This window comes from Miniopterus schreibersii, assembly GCF_964146895.1.
Source record: "Miniopterus schreibersii genome assembly, chromosome: 8".
NCBI lineage: Eukaryota > Metazoa > Chordata > Mammalia > Chiroptera > Miniopteridae > Miniopterus > Miniopterus schreibersii.
Genome location: NC_138109.1, coordinates 32,476,543 through 32,501,250, shown reverse-complemented (window position 1 = coordinate 32,501,250; position 24,708 = coordinate 32,476,543). Strand labels below are relative to the sequence as shown.

General features: G+C 46.7%; 1 protein-coding gene across 3 annotated transcripts in view; it reads left to right on the top strand.

Moving 5' to 3' along the window:
• Positions 1–24,708, top strand: part of GLIS1 (GLIS family zinc finger 1) — a 442,963-nt gene that overhangs the window by 342,114 nt on the left and 76,141 nt on the right. The window lies entirely within an intron of this gene.

Genomic DNA, 24,708 nt, shown 5'->3' with positions numbered 1-24,708 from the left:
GCATTGGATCCTGGGTCTCTCCTGCCCTCAGGAGTGTTCACACTCTGGGATCTGGCCCAGGGATCAGCTTCTCCCAACATGTGCAGTCAGTGTCCTGGCGTTGGACCCTCCTGCCAGGCCCCTGAAACACCAGTTTTTTTCATGCCCATGTCCTCTGCTCACACGTGTCCTGTTTCAGGATCACCCTTCTCTCCCCTGCCTGTTTGGCACATATCTGTCCATCATTGTTTGACACATGGTGAGTGCTCAGCAATTCTGATAGTTATGGTGGGGCTCACAGAGGGGATGGTGACACTTCCATCCTGGATGGAGTCACTGGAAGGCCCAGACATTCACATCTTGCTTCAGGTCTTTACCCAAGTGACACTTTACCCAATGAGGCCTTCCCTGAACATCCTGTGTAGAAGTACTTCCTTCCCACAAATACTTCCTATCCCCCTCTGTGTTTTATTTTTTCCATATCACTAGCATTCTGTATAATTTACTTATTTATTTTCTTTATTTCACACACTCTCCCATTAGCAGGGGTGCTCCATGAGAGCAGAGAGTATTATCTGTTTCACTCACTGCTGTATTCCTAGCAGTTAGAATAGTCCCTAGTGCATAGCAGGCGTTCAACAAAAATGTGATGAATGAATGATGAATGAATAATGTTTTATAAAGTATAAGTACATACATGTGATACTTGTGATTATTATTACACTATGGTGCTACTAAGGGAGATGGTAGAAACCCTGCCATAAGGGTCTTGAAAAAACACACAGATGGGGACAATTGGTTAACTATCGGGGGGAAAAAATAAAGTTAAATCCTCACCTACATTATCCTGCAAAATACATTCCAGATGGATTAAGGAGTTAAGAGTGAAAAATGAAGCCACACAAAAAATTAGAAGGCATTATAGGGAAATAGTTATCTTACGTCTGGTTCGAAAAGGACTAGCTGCACATAAAGCCCATGGAAGTGATCGCAGCTAAAGACTATTAAATACGACTATGTGAAATCTTAGAACACTTCTACGTGTAAAAATTTAGAAACATCAATTAAAGGCAGTCAACAACTGAGAAAAGTGTTTGCTACAGAGAGCTCACTGGTATCTTTACTATATTAAAGAGCAACCCCAAAATGATACGAAAAAGAGAGAAAGGACAGGAATAGGCAGTTGACAGAAGAAGAAATACAGAGAGCCAAAAATATTTTCAAGTATGTACCCCTACCAGTAATAAAATCCAAATGAAAGTATCGTTTCAGTCTCACAAATTTGCGAAGATGAAGGAAAGCCTATTGTGTGTTGCTGCGATGTGCAGCGACGTTGGCCCTCTGACCAGTCACTGGGGGGAGTGTAAACCCGGGCTGTCTTTCTGGAGGGCACTCTGACCATGTGTTCCCTGAGCCTGGAAAATATTCAGTCCCTTTGACCCAGGAATTCCTCTTCTTGGAAGTTATCCTGAGGAAACATTTGGAGATGCAGACGGTGATTTATGTTCAAGGGTGCTCACCACAGCATTATTTATAATAGCAAAAAGTGGGAAGCAACCAAAATGTCTAACAACAGGGAATTGCTAAATAAATTGTGGTGTAGTCCCATAACAGAATACTATGCAGCTATTCAAAAGGATTTTTTAAAAAGAATTCTTGGTGACAAGGGAAAAATGATCATAATTTGATATTGAGTGGAACAAATACTAAACAAATGTCAAAATGCAGTAAGATGATAAATATTTGTATATGTATATGTGTGTGTATATATATACACACACATAGGTATAGTGAAAGAAATGAACATATCAGAATCTAAGCATTCTAAAAGATGGAATTATGAGATTTAAAAAAAATTTTGGAGTTTTCTTTTTCTGTCCTAAAATTCACCACAAATGAACATGTATAGTCAGTCGTATACAGGGGTGGGCAAGAGTAGGTTTACAGTTACTCGTATGGAAAAAGACATGCAGATTATGATTATTACTATAACTTTAACTCTGTGCGTCACCTACTCACAACCGTAAACCTCCCTTTGCCCACCTCTGCATGTATATCAAAGGGAAGCCTCACATACCGAGGTCTAGGGCGGCTTTCTCCAGGCCTGTGTGTGCGGGAATAATCGGGTCCGGTTGACTCAGCCATTGTTTACTGAGTCCAGGGAGAATCCTGCCCTCAGGGAGCTTGTGTTCAAGCGGAGCAGACAGGCCATGAGCAGACCGAATGCTATGTAGGTAATGGCATGTGCTAAGAAGAAAAACAAAGCAGATGAGGGAACGGTGAGCGAGAGGGTCTGGGGGAGGTCAGGGGAGGCCTCTCACAGGAAGTGAGATCTGAAGGACCACGAGCAGCCATCCTCAAGCACTGTCTGGGGGCAAAGCACCTCAGGCAGAGGAAACAGCTCGTGTGGAGGCCCAGCAGGAAGAGCAAGCTCCCGGTGTGGGCCGAGGCCAGGGCGCTGCAGCGTGGTGGGGAGAGTGGAACAAGAATCCCAGGGAGGCCTCTCCCTCCCCTCTTTTATCTTTGGGTCATGGTCTGTTCTCCAAGACCATCACATGCCTCATTCGTTTCTAGGGTACCATGCTAAGCCAGGTGCTGGGCCGGGCAGCCAGGCTAGAGGGAGGACTGGAGGGAGGATTGGAGAGAGGCCCTGAGGAGCCAACCGTCCAGTGATGGGGACAGCAGGCTGGGTGGGATTCAGTGGGGCTGTGAAGTACAGAGGAGAACTCGGGGGGGGGGGGGGTGCCTGTGCTTTGAAGATAAGTAGAAATGAGTTCACCAGGTTGAAGCTGGTGGAAAGGCATTGCAGGAGAGGGAGCAGCATGAAGCCTGAGGTGGGGATGGGGTTGCACATTCAGGCATATTGGGCCAATGGTAAATAGCTGATAGGCCTGAACTATTTGACTGTGTGTGTGTGTGTGTGTGTGTGTGTGTGTGTACTCACATGCATGCAGCCCTGGCAGATCAGACCAGAGAGGTGGTAGTTTGGAGTCAGGCTGTGAAGGGCATTGAATGTGCCACTGCTGGCCAAACAGGTGAGACCTTCTCTTGAAGTTTAGTGGTGGCCAAATAATAGGTAGGGCTGGCACCAGGCGGGCCTCAGCAGGATACTCGGGAGCACTCGTAAGAGTACAGCTTCCCAGCCTACATCCCCTGAGACTCTGATTGATCTGTCTAGGGCAGGGCCCAGGTATATTTTTCAGAGGTTCCCTGGGTGATTCTGGTGTGTCAGAGAGTTTGGGGCCCACTGCTGTGGACAAAGAATCACTGAGAATTGCAAACAGGGAGGACTTTGTCCTCTGCTTTGGGAGCCTTCCCCGATGGTCACCCCTTCTGGCCTCTCAGGGGGTTATTTCCTGCCACTGTATTTGAGCCTTTGGTCATTAAATCCATTCTGTCCCCATCCTGCATCTCATACTACTGGCCCCCTGATGCTAAGCACACAGTAGATGCACTTAGGCCTACTGGGTTGGTGATGGGGCAGGGAGGGCCTGGGGCAGAGGTGTCCTGGGTGTGCCTCTTACTTGATCACCTGCTTCACTTTCTGAGCCTCAAGTTCCTTGTCTGGTAGGTGGCAGTAATTATTCCTGCCCCCTAGGGTTGTTAAGGATAAGTTAGTATTTTACAGAATGCCTGGTACTCGGGTGTAAGCTCCCTATGGGCACTCTGTCTGGTTCACGGTTAGATTCGTGGTGCTGGTACAGAGTGGGTACTCAAAAAATGTGAGTTGAATGAGTCAGCGAGGTACCCTGTAAATATAACCTTCCCCTAGCCACTCCCCTGCCCTTGGCGGATGTGATGCTGGTGTTTGGGGTACTGGGGCATCAGAGAATTCTCTCGACAGCATTGAGATGGGGATGGATAAGGTCATATTTATTTGAGGCAAATAAATTTAGGGATAAATAAGACAAACAAAAACATGCTGTAATTCAGGGCACGTCTTGAGAGGAGGCCAAGGTCTGTCATGAGCATGAGCTCAGAAAATGACCACTGAAGGCGCCCCAGGTAGGGGCACAGCAAGGCTAAAGGACCAACGGTGGGAAAGTGCACAGGTGGGCGCGGGGCTCATGGACTGTCTGTCTGACTGTCTCTCCCAGACCTTCGGTGCTCTCATGTTGGGCCGTCTCTTTTCCTTCATTTCTTGGGTGCAGAGAGAAGAGCTTTAAAGTCCAGGAACTATATGGCCTGGAACAAGTTTTCTTATAGCATCTTAAAGACCTCATCCTTAAGTGGGGACAATACTGTTTTCTTCACATGGTTGGCACTGTGGCTTAAACAAAACAAATTATGCCAAGCTCAGTACCTGGCACACAGCAGGAACAAAACTGATGCTAGTTCTTATGTCCCTCCTCCTGTCCTGTCCCGGCTCTTCTCTGGCTGATACCAGCCTTAGGAAGTCCCCAGTGGGTTTCCCAGCCAGGCATAGTGGCCCTGCATTCTGCTATCTCTTTGAGATAATAAATACGAACAAAACCGAAATCCATTATTAGCTTCTTCTAGACTGTCTGCATGATTTATGGCTTCAAAGTGTCTCTAGTTAATCTGTCGAAAAAGATTTTAAATTTCATCCGTCTTCCTTGCTGGCAGCCTCCTCTACCTTGAATTCAGCTGTTTGACATGTCTAGTACTGGGGTCCCATTTTAAAAACATTTACAGTGGGCCGGCAGGGAAAAAAGTCAGAGATGGAGCGGCAAGCGGGAGGCTCAATTTGGCACATCTGCTTTTAATTCTACGCATCTCCAAAAGTGCAAATAACTTGAAGGTTCGCCCAGGGAAGAGGTCCACTGTGCCCACGAGAGCTGCCTTAGGTGACTTTAAAGGAGAGAGGGATAATTACTGAAAATGAATTGTCACTGAAATAGAACCCTCCCGATCGCAGAGCTGACCATCTGCTGCTCACATGTTCAGGCGGCTCGCCGCACCTCCCCCTCCCAGGACTGGGGGGCACTCAGCTCTGTGGTTTTTTTAACCTCTGCCTCCTGGGCCGCTCAGGTAATGAACGAGTGGTTCAAGACTCACGCAAACTGTGGCTGTGGTTGTGAGACTTGGAGATAGGGCACAGGCAGAAACTGCCCAGAATTCAGTCCAGCAGACTTGTGTTAAGGCCCTGGGACTACCAGGCCCTGGAGTGTATGTGTGCATATAGCACTCTACAGTTTACAAAGCCCTTCCACATTTAATGCAGGTGGGGAAGCTGAATTGCGTTCTTTTATTCAGTGAAAATGTAGTCAGCCCCCGTGGCATACCAGTCCCTGTGTTAGCGGCCTGTTGTGGGGATGAATCAGCCATGGCCCTGCCCTCAAGCACCAGAACTGAGAGAGATGAGGGAGGGGGATGGTGAGGTCTGCACCTCTGAGGGAGCCGAGCAAGGGTGTACAGGAAGGTCTCACCGAGGAGGTGTCATTTAAGCAACATCTTGAGGATTCATGCATGGGACAGATGTTTGTTGAATTCCTGTTATGAGCCAAGCAGTGTTCTTGGGCCTGGGTGGTGATCAAAACAGACCAAGTCCATGTCCTCAGAGAGTAGGAAATAAAGATGTGAACAAAGAAACAAGATGCTTCTAAATAATGATAAGTGCTGTGCGTGATGGTGAGATTCCCAGAGTGTCAGGGAGGGCCTCCAAGATGAGGTAGCGTTTGCACCAAGACTTGAATAGTGACAAGGAACTGCTCAGACCTGGGAGAGGAAAGGCCAGAGACTGGAAGATGCAAAGCTCCTGAGGAGTGTTTGGAGGATGAAGTGGGGTTCTTAGCCTATTCAGGCTGCTGTGACAAAAATACAACCAACATTTATTTCCACAGTTCTGGAGGCTGGAAGTCCAAGGTCAAGGCACAAGCAGACTCAGTGTCTGGTGGGGACAAGCTCTCTTGACTCTTATAAGGGCACTGAGGGCTCCACCCTCATGACCTCATCTATTCCTAATCCCACCAAAGGCCCCACTTTCTAATACCATCACATCGGAGTAAAGTTTCAACATGTGAATTTTGGGGAGACACAGGGATTTAGTCCATAACAGTGAGTGTGGTAGAGGCAGAGCAATGAGGCGCTGATAAGGAGGCAGAAAACTTAGCTCAGCCAGCTCGGGGATCCCCTACATTGTAAGTGAGGGCCATCGGGCCTGGGGAGTGGGGACAGCTGAAGAGTGTTTGGAGCAGAGATGGAGGTCCCTGGGGGTGAGGTGGCAGTGTGCAGAGCATGTGGCTGCCAGGCTCTCGAGGATAGACTTGGCAGGAGCTCCAGAAACGAGTGTGGGGAGGCTGGCTCCTGGGGAAGATATGGGTTGTATCAGCTGTTTGTTTATTTGACTTGCCTCTAACTGGATTAATGACCCCACTAGCTGCAATAATGGCAACTTTAGTACTTGGGCAGGGTCTGGTTATGCCAAATAGGAGTATAGGCTTAGAGTGGAGGGGCTGGATTTTGGCACCGTGCCCTGTCCCCTTTGCCATTCCCAAGAACTGCCCCACTTTGGGCCTGGTAGTTCTACCAGGAGGCAAAGGGACAGAACATCTATTGTCATGAGCCCTAGAGAAGGGAGTCAGTGAGACCAAGTCCAAGGTCACTCAGCCTGGGCATCTGTGGCCTGCCTGTACCGCTATAAGGGACGGTGGCTCTACTTCTGATGGGAGAGACAGTCACAGGCATACACAAAAATCAATTCACAAAGCATCATCAACCTAAACTTAAAGCTAAAACTGTAAAACTTTTAGAAGAGAGCACACCTTGGGATAGGCAAGTATTTCTTAAATAGAACACAAAAAGCAGAAAACATAAAAGAAAAAGCTGTTGAATTGGACTGATTCAAAATTTGCCCACTAGTGTTCTAGCAACATTTGTTGAAAAGACTTCTTCCCGTCTTTGGTTTGTCTTGGCACCTTTGAGAAAAATGAATTCGCCCTATTAGTGTGGGTTTATTTGTAGACTTTGCATTTGTTCCATTGATCTATATGTCTATTCTTATGCCAACACCACACTGTCTTGATTACTGTAGTTTTATAGAAAGTTTTGAATTCAGATAGTGTGAGTCCTACAACTTTGTCCTTCATTTTCAATAGTTTTGGTTATTCTAAATCCTTAATATTTTCATATATATTTTAGGGTCACCCTGTCAAGTTGTACCAAAAAGTCTGCTAGAACTTTGGTTGGGATGGTATTAAATTTATAGATCAATTTGGATAGAGTTAACATCTTAACAATATTGAATTTTCCATTCATGAACATAGCATCTCTCCCCATTCATTTAGGTCTTCTTTCTCTCAGCTGGGTTTAGTAGTTTTCATTGTAAAGGTCTTACACAACTTTTGTTAACTTTGTTTTTAAGCATTTTATATTTCTTCTGGTGTTATTTTATGTGGCATTGCTCTTTGAATTCCATTTTCCCATTATTTTCTCTCGGATATAGAATTGCAATTGATTTTTATGTTGACTTTATATCCCGCCACATTGATAAGTTAATTTATCTCTTTGTGTTTTTGTTTTTGGAGATTCCTTAGAGCTTTCCATGTAAATAGTCATGTCATTGGAGAATAAAGAGTCATGCTTCTCCTTTTCCTATTGTCATGCCTTTTTCTTTCTTTTCCTAAACACACTAGCTAGGACCTCTAATATAATCCTGAGTAGAGTGGTGGGTATGGGCATCCTTACTTTGGTCCCAGTCTTAGGAGAGAGCATTCAGTGTTTCACCATTGAGCATGATATTAATGATAATTTATCATTGATGTGCTTTATTATACTGAGAAAATTCTTTTTATCCCTGGTATGCTGAGAATTTTTATCATGAATAGGTATTGCTTTTTTTGCATCTGTTTCACTGATCATATGGCTCTTCTTTATTCTTTTGATTTAGTGAATTATATTGACAGATCTGGAACTTTGCATTCTGAGGATAAACCTCACTTGGTCATGATGAATTATCTTTTTTATATATTGCTGCATTTTATTAATTTTTTAAAAAGAGGTACAAACATCCAGTTATAAAATAACTAAGTCATGGGGATCTAATGTACAGCACAGGGAATATAGGCAATAATATTGTAATAACTTTGTATGGTGACAGATGGGTACGAGACTTACTATGGTGATCACATCATAAGGTATATAAATGTCGAATCACTATGTTGTACACCTGAAACTAATATAGTATTGTATGTCAACTATACTTTATTAAAAAAGAGTAGATATCAAATTTTATATATTTTAGCCATCAATATGAAATTTTAAAGAAATAATTTTTAAAAGTTGGTTGTAAACCATAAAAAGTCCGAAATGATGGGCAAAGTAATACATAAATGAAGAAGTTGTATAAGCAGCCATATCACAGTTGTGTGTTAATTGCTGGAAATAAACAACCTAAAGTTAATAAGTTCCTTGAGAACGTAGCAGAAGAGCCCTTTAAAAAAAGGTAAGAGCTGGCAAAGTAGCAAATGGCATAAAATAATCACTTAAGAATGTAAACCAGTTTCCTGAGGCTGTTGTAACAAATGACCGCAAACTTGGTGCCTTAGAAACAACAGACACTCATTCTCTCCCGGTGCTAGAAATCTGGCATCAAGGTGCTAGCTTTGGGGGCTCGAGGGAAGAATCTATTCTTTGCCTCTTCCAGCTTCCTGTGGTGGTTGGCATCTGTGATTTGTGGCGGCGTTGCTCTAGCCTCTACCTCTGTGGTTCTGTTGTCTCCTCCTCTCTGTCTGTGTATCTCTCATAAGGACACTTTTCATTGGATTTAGGGTCCATCAGGATAATCGTGGAAGATCCCCTCATTTCAAGATCCTTAAGTTAATTACATCTGCAAAGACCCTTTTCCCAAATTCCCTAAAACCAGAACCATCTCCTGCAACACAAATTGTTGTCATCTTTATAAATGGTTCAAATAAACAAGTTTTGGGTAACTGTTTGGCTAATTTGGGAATGTAGCCATTTGGCGAGGTAATCTGTGGCTAATTGGCTTTTGATGAATTGGTCATTTGACACATTGATTTTTAGCCAACTGGCTCTTGGAGACTTGATGTTTGTCTAGTTGGACTGCCTCCCACATGGGCCTGGGGCTTGATGTCTGGGGCCAGGCTGAGGCACACATGGGCGCCTGGCAGGCTGAGCTGTTGGTCTGGGATTCAAAGATCATCTTAGACCAGGAAGGGAGAATCCCAGAAGACCTGGCCATTGCTCAGCCTTGGCCATCCACTTCATCCTGAGAGCTTGCTCCTCCGGAAGAGGCTGTGTGAGATCTGGGATATAGAAATACTAACAGAATGAGAGTGAATTTTATTTACCGTGTCCTGGGCCCTGAGTGAAGCAATCTCTGGGCATTATCCCATCTGACCCTCACAACAACCCCCTGCAATAAGCTAGGTCAGTCTGCATTTGACAGATAAGGGAAGGGAGGCTCAGAGAGGTTAGGTTACCTGGCCAAGGGCAACCAGAGGGTGAATGGCAAAGTTTGATTCCAGACCAGGTAGGTGTCTGTCTCTAAAGTCCATGCTATTAAACGCTGGACCTAAATGGATCAGATGTAGTCCTTGTACTCAAGCAACTGCTGATGCCGTCAGCGCATTCATTGCAACTTGACAGTGGTGCCCTTTCCTGTTTCTCCAGAAGAGGAAACTGAGGCCTGTGCTAGGCATGAGATTTGTCAAAGGCCATACGGAATCCGTGTAAGAGTTAGGACTGGAACCAGGTGGGGCCTCGTTCCTTCCCGCTCCTCTGCCTCCACCTCCAGCCTGGCTCCTGGATTTCTTCCTTTGTGTTCTTGTCTCCAAAAGTGGGACAGACCCCAGTGGCCTCCCTGCCTTCCATCCCCCAGCTCTCCATGTTTATGTCCCTGTTAATGGGCCTTTGCAAACCGGCCCAGCTGCCGAGTGCGAGCCAGCGAGCCACCTGGAGCTTCGTCTGCCCCAGAATGTTTACGGTGCGCGGAGCCGAAACGAAACAACATCCATCTTGTTGACTGGTCCCAAACACTGCACTCATTCATGGCCAGCCGCTGACAGGGTCCCCGTGCTTGGCAGTGAGCTGCCACAGCTCACCCGGCAAAACCTGGCAGTGAGAATAGCGAGAAGAAGGCAGGCAGACTTTGGGGAAATCATGCCCTGAGCCTGGGCGGCCCTCCGGCCCATTTTCTAATCATCCTAGTCTCTAATCAAATGCCTCCATTAAGGTGGTGCACTGTGACGTCAGAGTTGGTCTGAAGAAAAGATGCTGGGCACTGAGCTGGCATCAGAAGCACAGATCAGGGCTGCCCACAGGCCTTGGTGAGGACTGATGAGATAGATCATCTATGTACATGTGAAGTGTCATGAAGGTTGGCAGGCCATCCTGGAGAGAGCCCCAGCTTTATCCCAGACAGACGTGGCTTGAGTTCTGGCATGGCCCCATCACCTGCTAGACTCAATTTTCTCATCTCTCTAGCAGGGCTAACGATGACCTCTGCCTTGCAGAGCTGATGGAGAGCCTTTGGAAAACTCTCATAAACCAAGTCCCTATAAGTGTCCCATCTCTTCCAGGATGCCAAGGAAAATGCTACCCTCTCTGACTGCCTGTACGAGGCATCAGCGAGGTGCTTTGGAGTGAATGACCGATGGGGATCCAGACACATGGTCCTGACTTGGCTACTGGTTGTGTAACCTTGGACAAGCCTTTTGCTCTCTGTGGGCCTCAGTCTCCCTTTTCTGTAAAATAGGAGGCTGAGATTAGATTATCATTCAGGGCCATTTTAGCCCTGACATCTTACAATAGAATGACTGAGGGAATCTCCTCAGGAAGTGTGCTGTTCCCCTAGGAATCTGGGCCTTTGAGCAGCCCTGTGGGTGAGTCATGGGGTGATCAGTGTAACCCCACTTAAGGACTGTAGTCTGGAATGACTGGTCCTGGGATTGAATGCCAGGTCTACTTTTTTCTCTGTGTGTTACTCAGAGGAAGTCCATCTTCCTGGGCCTTGGTTTTCTCATCTGTAAAATGGGCTATTTGATCTATCTAGCAAGACTGTTGAGAGGCTTAGATGAACATAGCACAGTGCTCTGCCCTCTGAGATACAAACACAACACTTGCGTCACATGGTAAAGGCTGCAAGGGAGGGATTCCAGCCTGCACGAGAGTGGCCAACCATGTGGGGAGAGGGTGGCAGGGCCAGGGAAAGCCTCATGGAGGCAGTGACTGCACTGGAGGAGAGATAAGGGAAGGGAGGTATGCTCCTTCATCCTGGGGAGGGAGGGGTAATTTTAGCCCTAGCACCGATGGATTCTGGCATCCTTTTCTGTTTAAGGGTCTGTGTCACTTACCAGACTATGGGCTCCTGAGGAGAGCACAGGTGCCTGGCTCATCTCTGGCCCAGAGCCCAGGTCTGTCTTCAGCTATTCTAGAGAAAGCATTAGGTTTCTGTAGGGAGTAGCAGGCCTGTCAGGTAGTGAGGCATCCCAAATGTTGGGACCTGGGGAGGGAGAGAGGTAGGTTCTGTCCAGTACCAGCCGGTCCTCTGGGTCATGAGGATTTGACAAGGGATTCATGAAGGCTATCTGGGCCTAGAAGAGAACACGAACACTTAGCCACACCCCCAGTCTACTTCTTTTGTTTTACAGCAAAGGAGACTGAGTCCCAAGGACTGGGGGTTGCCCAAGACATATAGTGAGTCTTCAGGGGAGCCTGGAACACTGGGCTCTGCTTCCCTGCCCAGGGGGCCTTTGCTAGGATTCTCACACCAAAGTGTGAAAAAGGGGGCTGGGACTGAACGTGGGAGCTACTGGACCAAAACACATGAGTATTGATTCATATATTTTGGTGAGAACCAGACTCCCTTCCCATGGAGGCAAGATGTGACCTCTGGCCAGGCTTTCTCCTCTGCATCTGCCCAGCGTGAGTTTCCCTGAATGGGGTGCCTCATCAGCTGTATTTGCCTAGAAATCCTCCCTTACAGCCTCAGATGTCAGAGCAGTGTGGTCCTGCTTGGGCCAGTGCAGCCCAGAGAGGAGCCTAGGCTGGGCCCGGCTAAGTCTGCTGTCCCCAGCCTTCCAGGGGCCTGTTCCTGTGTAGAATGAAAACACTGCTAGGTGCTGCTTCATGCTCCCTCCGACAGATTTGTGGAAATGTTCGTTACATTTCCATCCCCCGTCTCTCCAGGGAAGTCAGTGGGTTTCAGCCAATAAAGCTGTAATGGCTGGAGTGGGGTCTGCGGCCTGGTGGACCCGCTGGGGGCTGCATTTTAGAGAGCCCGTGTGGGGATCGTGTGCCTGCCTTCTCACGGGTCCTTCTGAGCTCAGGGCTCTCTGTGTGTCGCTGAATGCACAAACAGACCCTGGGATTCAAAGACATCGAGACAAGGGCCTGATCATGTGGATAGTAGACTTTTGGGGGAAATCACTTCATAAGTTATATAGATGTTTAACCACTATGCTGTATACCTGAATGCCAACTGTGACTTAAAGATATTAAAAACTGGAGAAAAAAAAAGAGACACAGCCCTGCCCTCGGAGTGTCTCAATGCTGTTGAGTCAGATACACTTGACCAAGTCCTGGCTCTCCCGTATCACCCCACAGTGTGACTTGGGATGACACCTCACTTTCCCATCTGAAAAATGAGGAGTTGGCCTCGGCCAATGGTTCTCAGAGTGTTTCCTTTTCTAACAGGGCCTCCTTTACCCCCCTGAAGTAAAATTCATGGATAATGTAACCCGCCTTCACCCAAATTCTTAAAAATTCTATATAATGTTTCAGTTGCATTATAAAGAAGAAATACAAGGGAAAGAACTCATAGGTAATGTGTGTTCCCCATGTAAGTGCTTAGGCATAACTGTGCCGAAGGCGGGGTAAAGTCGTCAGCTGCTTGCACCCTGTGTGCAGCATCCCCAAACTTGTCAGCTACAGACACACAAACGTCACAAGCAGAGTCACCAAGAGTGACGTGATTTTCTGAAATGGTGAACCCCTCCTGTTTAAGTTCCAAACAAAACACAGTATAGTCTCTCCTCAATTTACATGGTAGTTCCATTCCTGGAAAATTCAGTATATGTTAAAACCATGAAAAAAGTACTTTGTGTTTATGTGTAAATGGAACTGTGTTCAGGCTTAGCTGACCAGGTTGCTTGTTTACAGTTATTTTGAATACCTGGCAAGATATTCAAAAGTTAGTGTAGGGCTGACCAACCTTGGCCGTGAGTTGTCCATCTCTGGCTCTTCCATGAGTGGCTCCCAGTCATTGTGACCACCAGAATTCCCAACCTCACCCCCTTGCAATGATTTTAAGTATACCCACTGGGATAGAACTCCCACCCTAGAAAACCCTCGCTGCCATTATGCCCCTTGTGCCCCAGTAGGTGAGGAGGCAGACTGGAGCACTGGCTAAAGGTCCTCAAGGAGGGCAGAGGAAGAGAACAAAAAGCTCTTGGCACAGGGCTGGTCAAGGAGGGCTTCCTGGACGAGGGGCTCTGGGAACTGAGTGTTTTCAGAGCTGAGGCCCTGGGAAGGGGTTTTTTCCCTAAAACCAAAACAACTTCTGTGGCTTTCCTGGTAGGCTTTGCCAGCCTTTCTGGCCATACTGTGGAACAAATTGTCTTTTCTACAGTGTCTAGAGACTCTGAGCCTCTCTGAGGGATGAGGAACCGTTTCTACTGCCTGCTCTGTGTTGTATTTCTGATGGTGCCCTTTCCTGGAGGTTGAGGTGTCTTTCCGAAGAACGGTGGTATTTTCTCAGAACAACTGATCCTTTCCAGAGAGACTCAAAATGGAGGGAAGGGATTTTAAGATGCTGTCATCTCATGTGTACCACCATCCCCCCCCCCTCGGTGCTGGAGCTGTGAATTTCCTCCCTTGCCCTTATGTCTTCCTTCTTTATATATTTTTTAGCAGGGAACGGGGGAGGGTAGGGGGAGGAGCAGCATGGCCATGAATAGGAGTTAACTAATTAGCTTGATTTAAGTGGAGGATGTTAAAAAAAAAGGCCAAACATGAAATAATAAATATATGCCTGACATAAACATTTATGGTTCTGTATTTACTGAAAAAACACAGATGGAAATGTTTGTCTTTGAGAAGTTTTTATAGATTTCAACAGCCATTTCCTCTGGATTTCTTGTCTTTCATTACTCTTTTGGCTGTTTTGGGCTTGGACAAAAACAAAGGGTTTTTGGTGGCCATCACTATTGCTCCCTGATGAACTGGGCCAGGCACGGGTTCCTGTGGGACTCAGGGCACCCTAAGAAGTGATGGATCTCTAATCAGAGAGGTCTGGGATTTTACAGTCTCAGAATCAGAGAATCTCATGTCTGATCCAGGACATCAGAGAATCTTAGAACCATAGTAATGTAAATGCTTAGCTTTATAAAATTGCATCATCTCAGAATGAGGGAATCATGGAATTTTAGAATCCCAGATGCATGGAACTTTCTAACCTTAAATTTCAGAATCATGATGGCTCAGTATGATGAAATGTAGAATCTGAGAATTTTAAGGGATATCAGAATTTCTTTACTAGGCCACTCTTCCCCACCCGTGGGAGATACTTAAATCAGCTAAATATGCGCAGTGCTTTCTTCTGCCAGCCCTTGAGCCACAGCTTGTTTTGTTCCCTCCCTGATTCAACATAGAATCTCTGTTCTCCTTCTCCCTCAGGAGGCACACTAGTAGTCATTTACACCTGGTGTGGGTGCAGCCTTTCCAGGTTAGGAGCTAGGGAAGTGAGAGAGGCCTTGGAGGCAGTAGGAGAAGGGAGAGGGCAGAGGGTCCCTCAGACCCACCGTGAGGAGAGGGAGCCCTGAGTCCTGAGACACAATGGACAGAGCATCCCTCCTGTCAGCCACCTTATCTCATGTGAATGTGCCTATCTCCTTTAGGGCTGTGGTGACTCCTGGGTGACCTTCCTCTTAACAGCTAACTGAAGAGAAGATTAATGAATAGGAAAATAGGTTAGTAGACAATGTCTAGACCGAAGCAAAAAGTTAAGAAAGGATGGAAAATTCAGAAAAGACCATAAGAGATATATAGGACATGGTAAAAAGGTCTAACATACATTGTTGCCTAAGAAAGACAGAGGAAAGGTAATGGGCAGAAGTAATGTCTAAAGCAATAATGGCCAGTAATTTCCCCAAACTGACTGAAGACATCAAGCCACTTAAGAAGCACTATGGCCTTGGCCAGGTGGCTGAGTTGGTTCAAGTGTCATCCCATACACCAAAGGTTGCAGGTTTGATTTCTGGTGGGGGATGCAACTGATTGATGTTTCTCTCTCTCTCTCTCTCTCTCTCTCAAATCAATCCTTGGGTGAGGAGTTAAAAAAAAAAAAAAGAGCCCTATGAACCTCAAACAGAATAAATACAAAGAAAATCACACCTTGGCATGTCATAGTCAATCTACTGCAAACTAAACAGAAAGAGAAAATCTTAGAAATAGTCAGGAGTGAGGGGAGTGATACAGTGTCTTCAAAAGACTTGCAGATAACTTTTCAATAAAAATTGTGAAATCTAGAAGACAGTGAAAAAAATCTGTAATCTACTGAAAGAAGATAACTGCCAACCTAGAATTCTATACCCAGTGAAAATATCCTTCAGAAATAAAGGTGAAAGAATAACATTGTAAAACAAACAAAAATTGAGAGAATTCTTTGCCAGTAGACTCACAGTTTTTAAAAAATCTTCATGCATAAGGAAAAGGATTCTGTATGGAAGCAGGAAGAAGGGAAAATATTTAAATAAATATTGACTATACAAAACATGGATAATATGTGGTGTGGTTTAAAAATATGTAGAACTGAAATATACAACAATAATAATTGAGAGAGAAAGAGAGAGACAGAGAGAATAGAGTCAAAGAGTCCTGAAGTTCTTGCACTTTTCAAGAAGTAGTAAGTGTACTCTTCTATATTAGGCTGTAATAAGTCAAGGACAGATGCTATAATTGCTAGGATAACTACTACTAATAAAAAGAATGTGTATTTAGCAAGCTAATAGAGAAAATAGAATAATAAAAAATACTTGATTAATCTGAAAGAAGGCACAAAAAGGGAGAAAAAGCATACAGAATAGGTGGGACAAATAAAAAGCAGATAGCTGCCCTAGCCGGTTTTGCTCAGTAGTTAGAGCATCTGCCTGAGGACTGAAGGGTCCTGGGTTTGATTCTGGCCAAGGTTGCAAGCTTGATCCCTGGCCCCAGTCAGGGCATGTGCGGGAGGCAACCAATCAATGTGTCTCTCTCACATCGATGTTTCTCTCCCTCTCTATCTCTCTCTCTCCCTCCCTCCCTCCTTCCCTTCCACTTTCTCTGAAAAGCAATGGAAAAAATATCCTTGGATGAGGATTAAAAAAAAAAGCAGATAGTAAGGTTGTAGATTTCAACCCAAATATAAATTAGTTACATTTAATTAAAGGTAAATGGTATAAATGGATTAAATACTCAAATTAAAAACAAAATTGTCAGAGTGGATAGAATTTATTTTATGGAAGAATATTGCATTAATAAGGATGCTTTTGGTTGTAAGTGGCCTAAAATACTTCTGAGACAAGCTTAATACACCGCAGAAATTTTACTATTCACCAAGAGGTTCTTGATGCAACCAGTGCTGTGACTTAATTTCCCTACTGTCCTGATTGAGATGCCTTGGTTTACCGACATTGTCCCCAAACAACTTCCCTTGGTATGACAAAGTAGATGGCTTCTACTAGCTACCAGGGCCACATGCTTTCTCATTCACATATAGAGAATGAGAGGCTGTTCTCACCCCAGTCATCAAACAGAAGTTCCAGGCCTCTGTCTAATTAACTAACTTGTGTTGTGTGCCTATCTTAGAGCCAGTCACTGTGGCACTGTGGCTGGGGAGATGAGATCATACTAATTGGTTCAGGCTTCTGAAGCTCACCTGGAGTGGGATTAATAAGAACAACCACGAGAGCCAACACTTACATGGTGCTTACTATGTGCCAGATGTATTGTTCTTGATGCTTTACGTATGGTATATGAACCTATTTCAGTAAACTGTGGCACAGAGAAGCTAAGTCATGTGACTTAGACAAGGTCACAGCTAGTAAATGGCAAAACCAGAATTCAAACCTAGTTGGTCAGACCTCAGAATCTGCACTCTTATCTGCTATACCATGCTGTCTCTCCTTCTTAAGCCCTATAGGTAGATATGGAAATATGGGACCCTGTAGTGGGGGGAAAAGAAGGAATGAATACGAGTTGCTGTAGACTGGATTTTTGTAATTTGTGCCCCCTCCCACTTGCCCACCAAATTCATATGTTGAAACCCTAACCTCCAGTGTGGCTTTATTTGGAGATGGGACCTCTATTAGGTTAAATGAGGTTAAAGATGGGGCCCCGATCCTCCAATAGGATTAGTGCCCTTATAAAAAGAGACACCAGAGTACATTGCACTCTTGCTGTCTGTCTGCATGCATGCACAACAAAAGGCCATATGAGGGACATAGTGAGATTGTGGCCATCTACAAACCAGGAAGCAAGCTCTCACCAGAAACCCAGCAAGCAGGAATCTTGATCTTAGCCTCTAGCTTCCAGAAGTGTAAGAAAATAAATGTGTTGTCTAAGCCACCTAGTCTATGGTATTTTGTGATGGCAGCCCAAGCAGACCCATACACTAGGAAAATAATCAGCTGTGCCATCTCTGAATCCCTTAATGATGTGGAACAGTGTCTGGGCCAGCAGTGCCCTCTAAGCCTGAGAGAGCTGGGCTTGCACCGTTTACCAGCTGCATGAGCTTAGACAAGTCACTCTCCCTCTGGAAAATGGCATTAGCAATACTGGCATGGAAAGAGCCTCGTACTGGGCCTGGCATATAACAGATACTCTATGAACTTTAGTATTCATGATACAGTACTAAAAAAATAAAAAGCAGAGTATGTCTTCCTGTTTTGTTTGGTTGGTTGGCTGGTTTTTGTCAAAAATATATAGATATGCGTATGGAAATACACGGGTTTGTGTGTCATCATGCCTGCAGTGGCTCTCTCTGGTTGTTGGTTTTATAGGTAACATTTATTTTCTAATAGTTAGTTGCCTAGGTATATTTTCTAATTTTTTCATCCAACAAATATGTGTTCATTTGGTAGCAATACCAGAGTCTAAGAAAAACTCAGCCAATATGTGTGTTTCTGTACATAGCTGCCTGCACCTACATGTGAAACCGGCCCTGGGCTGCTCACGTCTTGGCCCTGGACTGGGTCAGAGCAGAGGGCTCCCTCTGGTTTCTCTGTGGCGCCTTCCTGAGGTGAGCCTGCTCAGGTTTTACTGGCCTCAGTCCCTGTAAATCTAGCTTAGCTTTAAAGGAGAATTTATGGAGTTTTTGTGATCTAGGATGAGAGACGACGGGTGGCCATAAACCTGGCATGAGGCCTTGAGCATCAGGCTCTGTAGCTCTGGAGGCCCTGTCAAGCTTATAGTCCCCCACCCCCCAGTGACTGTGAACCCCCCAAGTGGGCTCCAGGCTGAGTGAGTGGGCCTCAGTTAGTTTGTTTCACCAGGCTGAGGCCGCCAGACATTTGGGTTTGGTCGGGAAGGGAGAAAGGGAATGATGAGGCAGTGCGGTGAGGCAGAGAGCTTGGAGTGTGGGTCAGCATGGGCTCAGACTCTGCTGTGTATCCTTAGAAAGCTGTTCACTCTCCCTGGGCCTGAGAAGCAGAGCCTTGTGTCTCCCATTCTCTGGGATCTCTAGATTCCTTCCTGCCCTGCCTGGCACTCCCACTGCTCAGAGGGGAAAGCTGGGGAGGCTCAGAGAGGGCTGAGGCCCTGCTCTGCACAGACCCAGCCGGCAGAGCCCAGGCTGAGATTCAAGGCCCCATTAGACTGAGGCTGCCCTCTGTGGCCACTGGTGCTCACTGCCTGAGAAAGCAAGTCTCCATTTTTGGAGACACAGATCACCCCAGGGAGGCCATGGTCCTGTCTCCCCACCTGCCAAGAAAGTAAAACTAGGCACCTTACTAAAGTGCTGACTGCCAGGGACTATGCCTCTGCATATATTATCTCATTTAATATAGCCACCCCTGGAGCTGGGTTTCATATTCTCATTTTACAGATGAAGAAACTAAGGCTTAGAAGGGTGACCTTCATTTAGGGTCAAACAGCCAGAAAGTTAATGGTGGAGCCAGGTCTTCAACCCAGGTGTGTGTGTGACAAAAGGTTGGTCCATTTCCCTAAGTGGCAGCATCTGGCATGTAGTAGGCATGAAATTGGACTTCGGACAGTCCTTTCAGCCACCTACCTTCCCAGTGTCTCCAAGCGCCTCCTGTGGGTCTAACCATGTGCTAGGAATGAGGGGAGTATTGCCAGTGGGGCCCAGGTGTCTAAAGAATCTGCTCGCTATGCGACTAGGACAAGTCTTTCCCCCTCTGGGCCCCAGTGTTTTGTATGTAAAGTAAATTGGGCAAAATCATGTCCTGGATGCTCTGACATTGAGCAGCTCTGGGGGCCCAAGACCCTTGTCCTGAAGGACTGACTTCACTGCTTCCGGGGGGAGGCAGGAGCTTATTGCACTTAAAAGCATTCATGTTATAGTCCTGACTTTGTGGTGATGTCGTGGAGATTCAGAGATCAAACATGTGGAGTATTTGGCATATGCTGGGTGTGCAGCAAGAAGGTGCCCCTTAAACCGCAGCTATTCACATAGACTGCAGTGAGCTGAGGTGGGGGGCTCAGGGAGGGCAGGAGAGACCAGGGAACATTCCAGAAGGAGATGCACTTCTGTTGAGCTCTGAGTACTCAGAGGGTTTCTGAGGTGTCAGGCCACCCTGACTGGATGGGTGAGGACATGTGCAGCACAGCAGCAGAGCATCGTGGGAGTGTGATGTAACGCCCAGGTGAGGGGTGAGCCCAGGCTCTGGGGCCCTGAGACATGTTCAGGCACTTCCATTTATTGAATGCCCACCAGGGGCCAGCCCTGCATTCAGATACTGACAGTGGTTTTCACACCATCAACTCCACCCTGTAAAATTCTCCCCATTTTACAGATGTGGGAAAATCCTTCTAACTGCAAAGCCCTGTCTCTAACTGCTGTACTAGCTCAGGGGTTGGCAGATTACAGTCCAAGAGCCAATGAGCTGTTTTTCTTTCTTTCTTTTTTTAATGCATCCTCACCCGAGGATATTTTTTCCATTGATTTTTAGAGAGGGTGGAAGCGGGGAGGGAGAGAGAGGCATCAAAGTGAGAGACACATCGATTGGTTGCCTCCCGAAAGCGCTCCTCCCGGGGCTGGGGTTTGAACCTGCAACGGAAGCATGTGCCCTTGGTAGAAAATCGAACCTGCAACCCTCCGGTCCTCAAGCCAACACTAACCATGAGCCAAACTGGCCAGGGCTAGCGAGCTGTTTTTTCTAAATAAAGTTTTATTGGAACACAGTCCCACTCATTTGTTTACATATTGTCTATGGCTGTTTTTTACAGTCTAAGTTGAATAATTATGACAGTAGACTGTATGGTTTGCAAAGCCTAAAATATTTACTGTCTTGCCATTTATAGAGAAAGTTTGCAGACAAGGTGGCTGAGTCAGGGGATCCAGTGTAACTCTGAGCCCTACATTTGTTGAAAGCTTGAGCAAATTGTGTGACCACCCTCTCAAGCCTGCCCAACCCTACTCTTCAGGGTTGCAGTGAAGCTCATAGGTGATGGCTGCAAAATGTTTTGTAGACTGTAAGGTGCAGTGCCCTGTCAGCAGTCTGGCGCCTGGTGGGACCTAGAAGTCTGCTCTGCTTGTCCGTGAACGAGGAACAGTTGTGTAGGCCGTCCTAGACCCGGCCGCTGACTGCTCCTGGGACTGCAAGGAGGCGGCATCTGGGCCTGAGATGCTGAATGCATCATTGTCCCTCTCATGCAGACTTGGCAGGTCTCAGCGTACATTAAAATTCCTGTGGGGAGTCACCTTATATGTGGTACCGCTTTATAGCCAAGTCATTACGGTAATTTGCAAAGCTCTGTGGTGTGTAACTGGAGACATTTGCTTCAGATTTGCTGGCTGTGACCTCATTCAGGCTGTCTGGTCCTGCATTTAGTGACCCCTGAGCCTTGGGGGCTTGTCCTTTTGAATCTGGATTAAAGGTCATTCAGACCTGACCTTCCTGGGGATAGAATACTTCTCATACAGGGCCCTGCCTCCTGGCCCCATCCCAAGCTCAAGGATAAATGGGAGAGAATTATCATTATCATCACCGTTACACGGTACTTACTGTGAGCCAGGCACCATGCCAAACACATTGTGTTCATCATCTCACCTAATTGTCTACAGAACCTTGTGAAGTAGGTGTTAGCATCATTTTACAGATAAGAAAACTGAGACTTGAAGAGGAAGCTAAACCAAACTCTTACCTAGTCCCTGTGGTGCCAGTCCAGGCTCTATTATGGATTTGCTGTGTGACCAAGAGGTCCTTTCCCTTTCTGAGCCTCAGTTTCTTCATCTATTAGTGAAACAAATGGTCGGTCAGTCCCAGCCCTGATATTCTAGGTTTTCTCATCAACTAGTAAAAATGAACACAGGACCCCCTCACCCTCCAATCCTCCAAAAAAGATTCATTTACATGGGCAAAGCCAGGTTCAGGGTCTGGTCCCCTGTGGCACAGAGGGAGGCATGGCTACTGGGTGTAGCCCCTTCCCAGGGCATCCCCAGCCTGCCTCAGGGCAGCAGGGCTGATGTGCCCCTCTCCTTCCCCTGCCTTCCTTGAGAAAGACTCCACCCTTGCTCCCTGGAGATGGAGAGTGAGTGGGAGTGGGTCCTGTGATGCACTTGGGGACAGAGAGGCAAGATGCCAAAAGACGGGACAGCAGTGGGTCTCCTGGCTGACTTGGGTCTGGGGTGGGCAGCAGTGACAGTACCCATGTCTTTCTAGTGGTGGCAGCGTCTCTGGGAAACATATTACAGTTTCCAGTTTAATTTTCAGCCTCTGAGAAAGCAGGTGGCCCTGGGTAGGGTTTGGCATAGGCCTTGGGATACCTGGGTTTGGGCCCTGGCTATGCCAGCAATTAGCATGTGACCTTGGGCAGCTACTTGCCAGCCCTGGTGCTTAAGTCCCTCTGCAAGGTAGGGAGGCCCATGCTTTCGCCCAGAATCTGCAAGGGTTACACAAGACAGCGTTTGATGGGCTTGGAGCCCTAAGCAGTGCCAAACTGTGACCCAAGGGGCTCCTTCCTTCCTCCCTCTCAGAGCCGGCTTGCTTATTTATTATAGAAAAACCTCTAAATGTATCAGGCAGAAGCCAACAGGCCTCAATTGTTCATCAAGAAATGACTGTCTCTTCCCACATCTCAGCTCAGCCGCTGGCTGCATGTGTGGCTTTGGATAAACCATTAAACTTCCCTGAGCCTCTGTGTGCTCGTCTGTAGATGGAGTGATCCTGCCACCTGCAGAGTTTAGGAGTCATTGTAATGGTGGTGCTTCGACTTCCCCAAAGGCCTCCCAACATGATCCTCACTGGAGTCACAGGTGGGGATGTTTGTGCAGGGGGGGGGCCCAGTTGTGCATCACTTGGCTGAGGGGCAGCAGGACTGAACTTGGGCTTTAAAGTCTGAGAGACCTGGGTGGGGCCATAAGTCAAACCCAGACCCCTAATCTCTCCTCGAAGGCCCCTAATCTCTCCAAACCTCAACTTTTTTCATCTGTAAAATGGCTGTAATGGGCCCACCTCACAGGGATGGACATTCAAAAGTACTGAATGTGCCTGGGCCTAGGAAGTGATGGATGAATAAGGGCTTGAGGAATGCTGGGCTCCCCGGCGCCTTCCCGGGGGCCCACTGGCCATCGTTCCACACATTCTCCTAAGTGAAGGAGGGTAAAGTGACTCAGAGGTCCCCAATGGGCCTGGTGGGTCTTTGAAAGAAGCTCAGAACTGCCTTACAACCCAAAGACTCTGGGAGAAAGACCTTGGCCAAACAGCCCTACATGATGATTAAGCTCTCTCTGCTCCAAATACTATTAATGGTCATAAAATTATCCACAGTTTCTGAGGCCCAGTCCCATGGTTTGCCTCATTGGGACAATAAAATCCCATGCAGAAACGATTTGGAAAAGGCAAAGACCGCCAAGCAGAGACAGAGTTAAATGAGCGGCAGCCTGCTCTCATTAGCTCAGGCCATTCACATTTGTTACCAGGGATTTCTTTTTAATTAAAAAACAACCAAGTTATTAAAAAATAAGCTTGTGAGGGGCTGGCTGAGCAGCAGTCAAAGCCAGTGGGAGAGAGCGTTCCTCACAGCAGGACACGGGTCCAGGCTCTGGCTGGGAAGGTGACCCAGAGGGCAGCTTCTGAACAAATGTTCCTCCAAGCCCTTTCCAGCAGGCTTGTCTGGGAACCTGGAAATTTGTCTGAGCCCCTTACCTGCCCTAAGATCTTGAGAGCATTGCATTCTCATCTGCAAACTGTAAAGTGCTTGGCAGGTGAATGCTTGTTGCCTGTCCAGAGCTATGGGCACATGTTGAATTAGTTCAGAGTGTCTGGCCTTGGGGGTGGGCTAGAATTAGGGTGGGGTTGGACTTTTGGCTAAGAGGCCACTTTTCATTACATCGAAATTACGATGTGGGGTTTGGGTCTGGCAGGCCTGAGTCAGAGATCCAGCCCAGACTCTTACTAGCAGTGTGATCTTGGGGGAATAATTTAACTTCCCCGAGCCTCTGTTTTCTCTTCTGTACAATGGGGGTAATATACCCATACCCCCCTCAGAGGCCAGTGGACAGCCAGGGCCTGCACACACTACTTTGCAAGTGGTGCTCTGTCATTCTCCTGGTCCTTACCTTCAGGGCGTTCTGGTGTCAGTTCTTTTTTCATCTTAATGGTGTAGCTTGCTCAAGTGTTGACAGTACCTGGACAGCACTTGGGCCTGTTAATAATGCTTTATTACCTCTCTAGGGTACTTGATGCTTTTCAAAGTGCTATATGACAGTAAGAACAATTTCTACTCCCAGCACACCTACTTGGTGCCAGCACTGTGCCAGTGGCTCTGCAACTCAGTGCTCAGAACCTCACAGCATCTCTGGAGAACTGGTGTGGCTCTCCATCTTACACCGGGGGCTGAGGGTCAGCTTCAGGGAGGGTCAGTCCCAGTCGGGGGTGGGGGGAGCAGTAGGGGCTCACACTGAGGTCCATAGGGCCCCCAAGCCCATGTGTATCCTTTCCTCCTTAGCATAAGCAGGCCAGGTGACAGGGCAGAAAGCCTAAGAAGTAGAGTTTCTGGATTAACCCTCCTCACACTATAGATTAGAAAACTCTGAGGCCCAGGGAGCGGAAGTAACTTAACAATCATGCCTGACGTTTTTGTTACATGTTATGTAGTTTTTCAAGGACTTTCACAGCTGCTGCCTCAATTAGTCTTCACAGAAACCCAGTAGCTGGGCCAGGCAGATAGTTGGGCTGTCAAAGAACCATGGAGGACACAGAGGTGTGAAAACTGTATACTGTGTTTCTATGGCATAATGCAATTTGGAAAACAATGTAGACTGAGCTTTGGCGATAACAAGAAGGGGTGCTGTTCAGTCAACACCTGCTCCTTGATGTATAATGTCAATGACTCTCACTCAGCCTGCTGGGCAGCAGAGCTCTAGACTGGCAGCTCCAGCACAGGGCCGTGCAGCTTGTCAAATGAGCATTAGGTGATCAATGTGAGGATCGTAGATGCTGAGCTTCCCAGAGACAGGAGCTTGTCTGTCTAGTTCCCAAGTGTTTCCTGCACCTAGAGTAGTGTCTGGTACTATTATTGATCCTGCTGGTGATTATCGGAATTAAATGAGGTATCCCTTTGCCTCGGAACGTAGCAGGGGTTCAG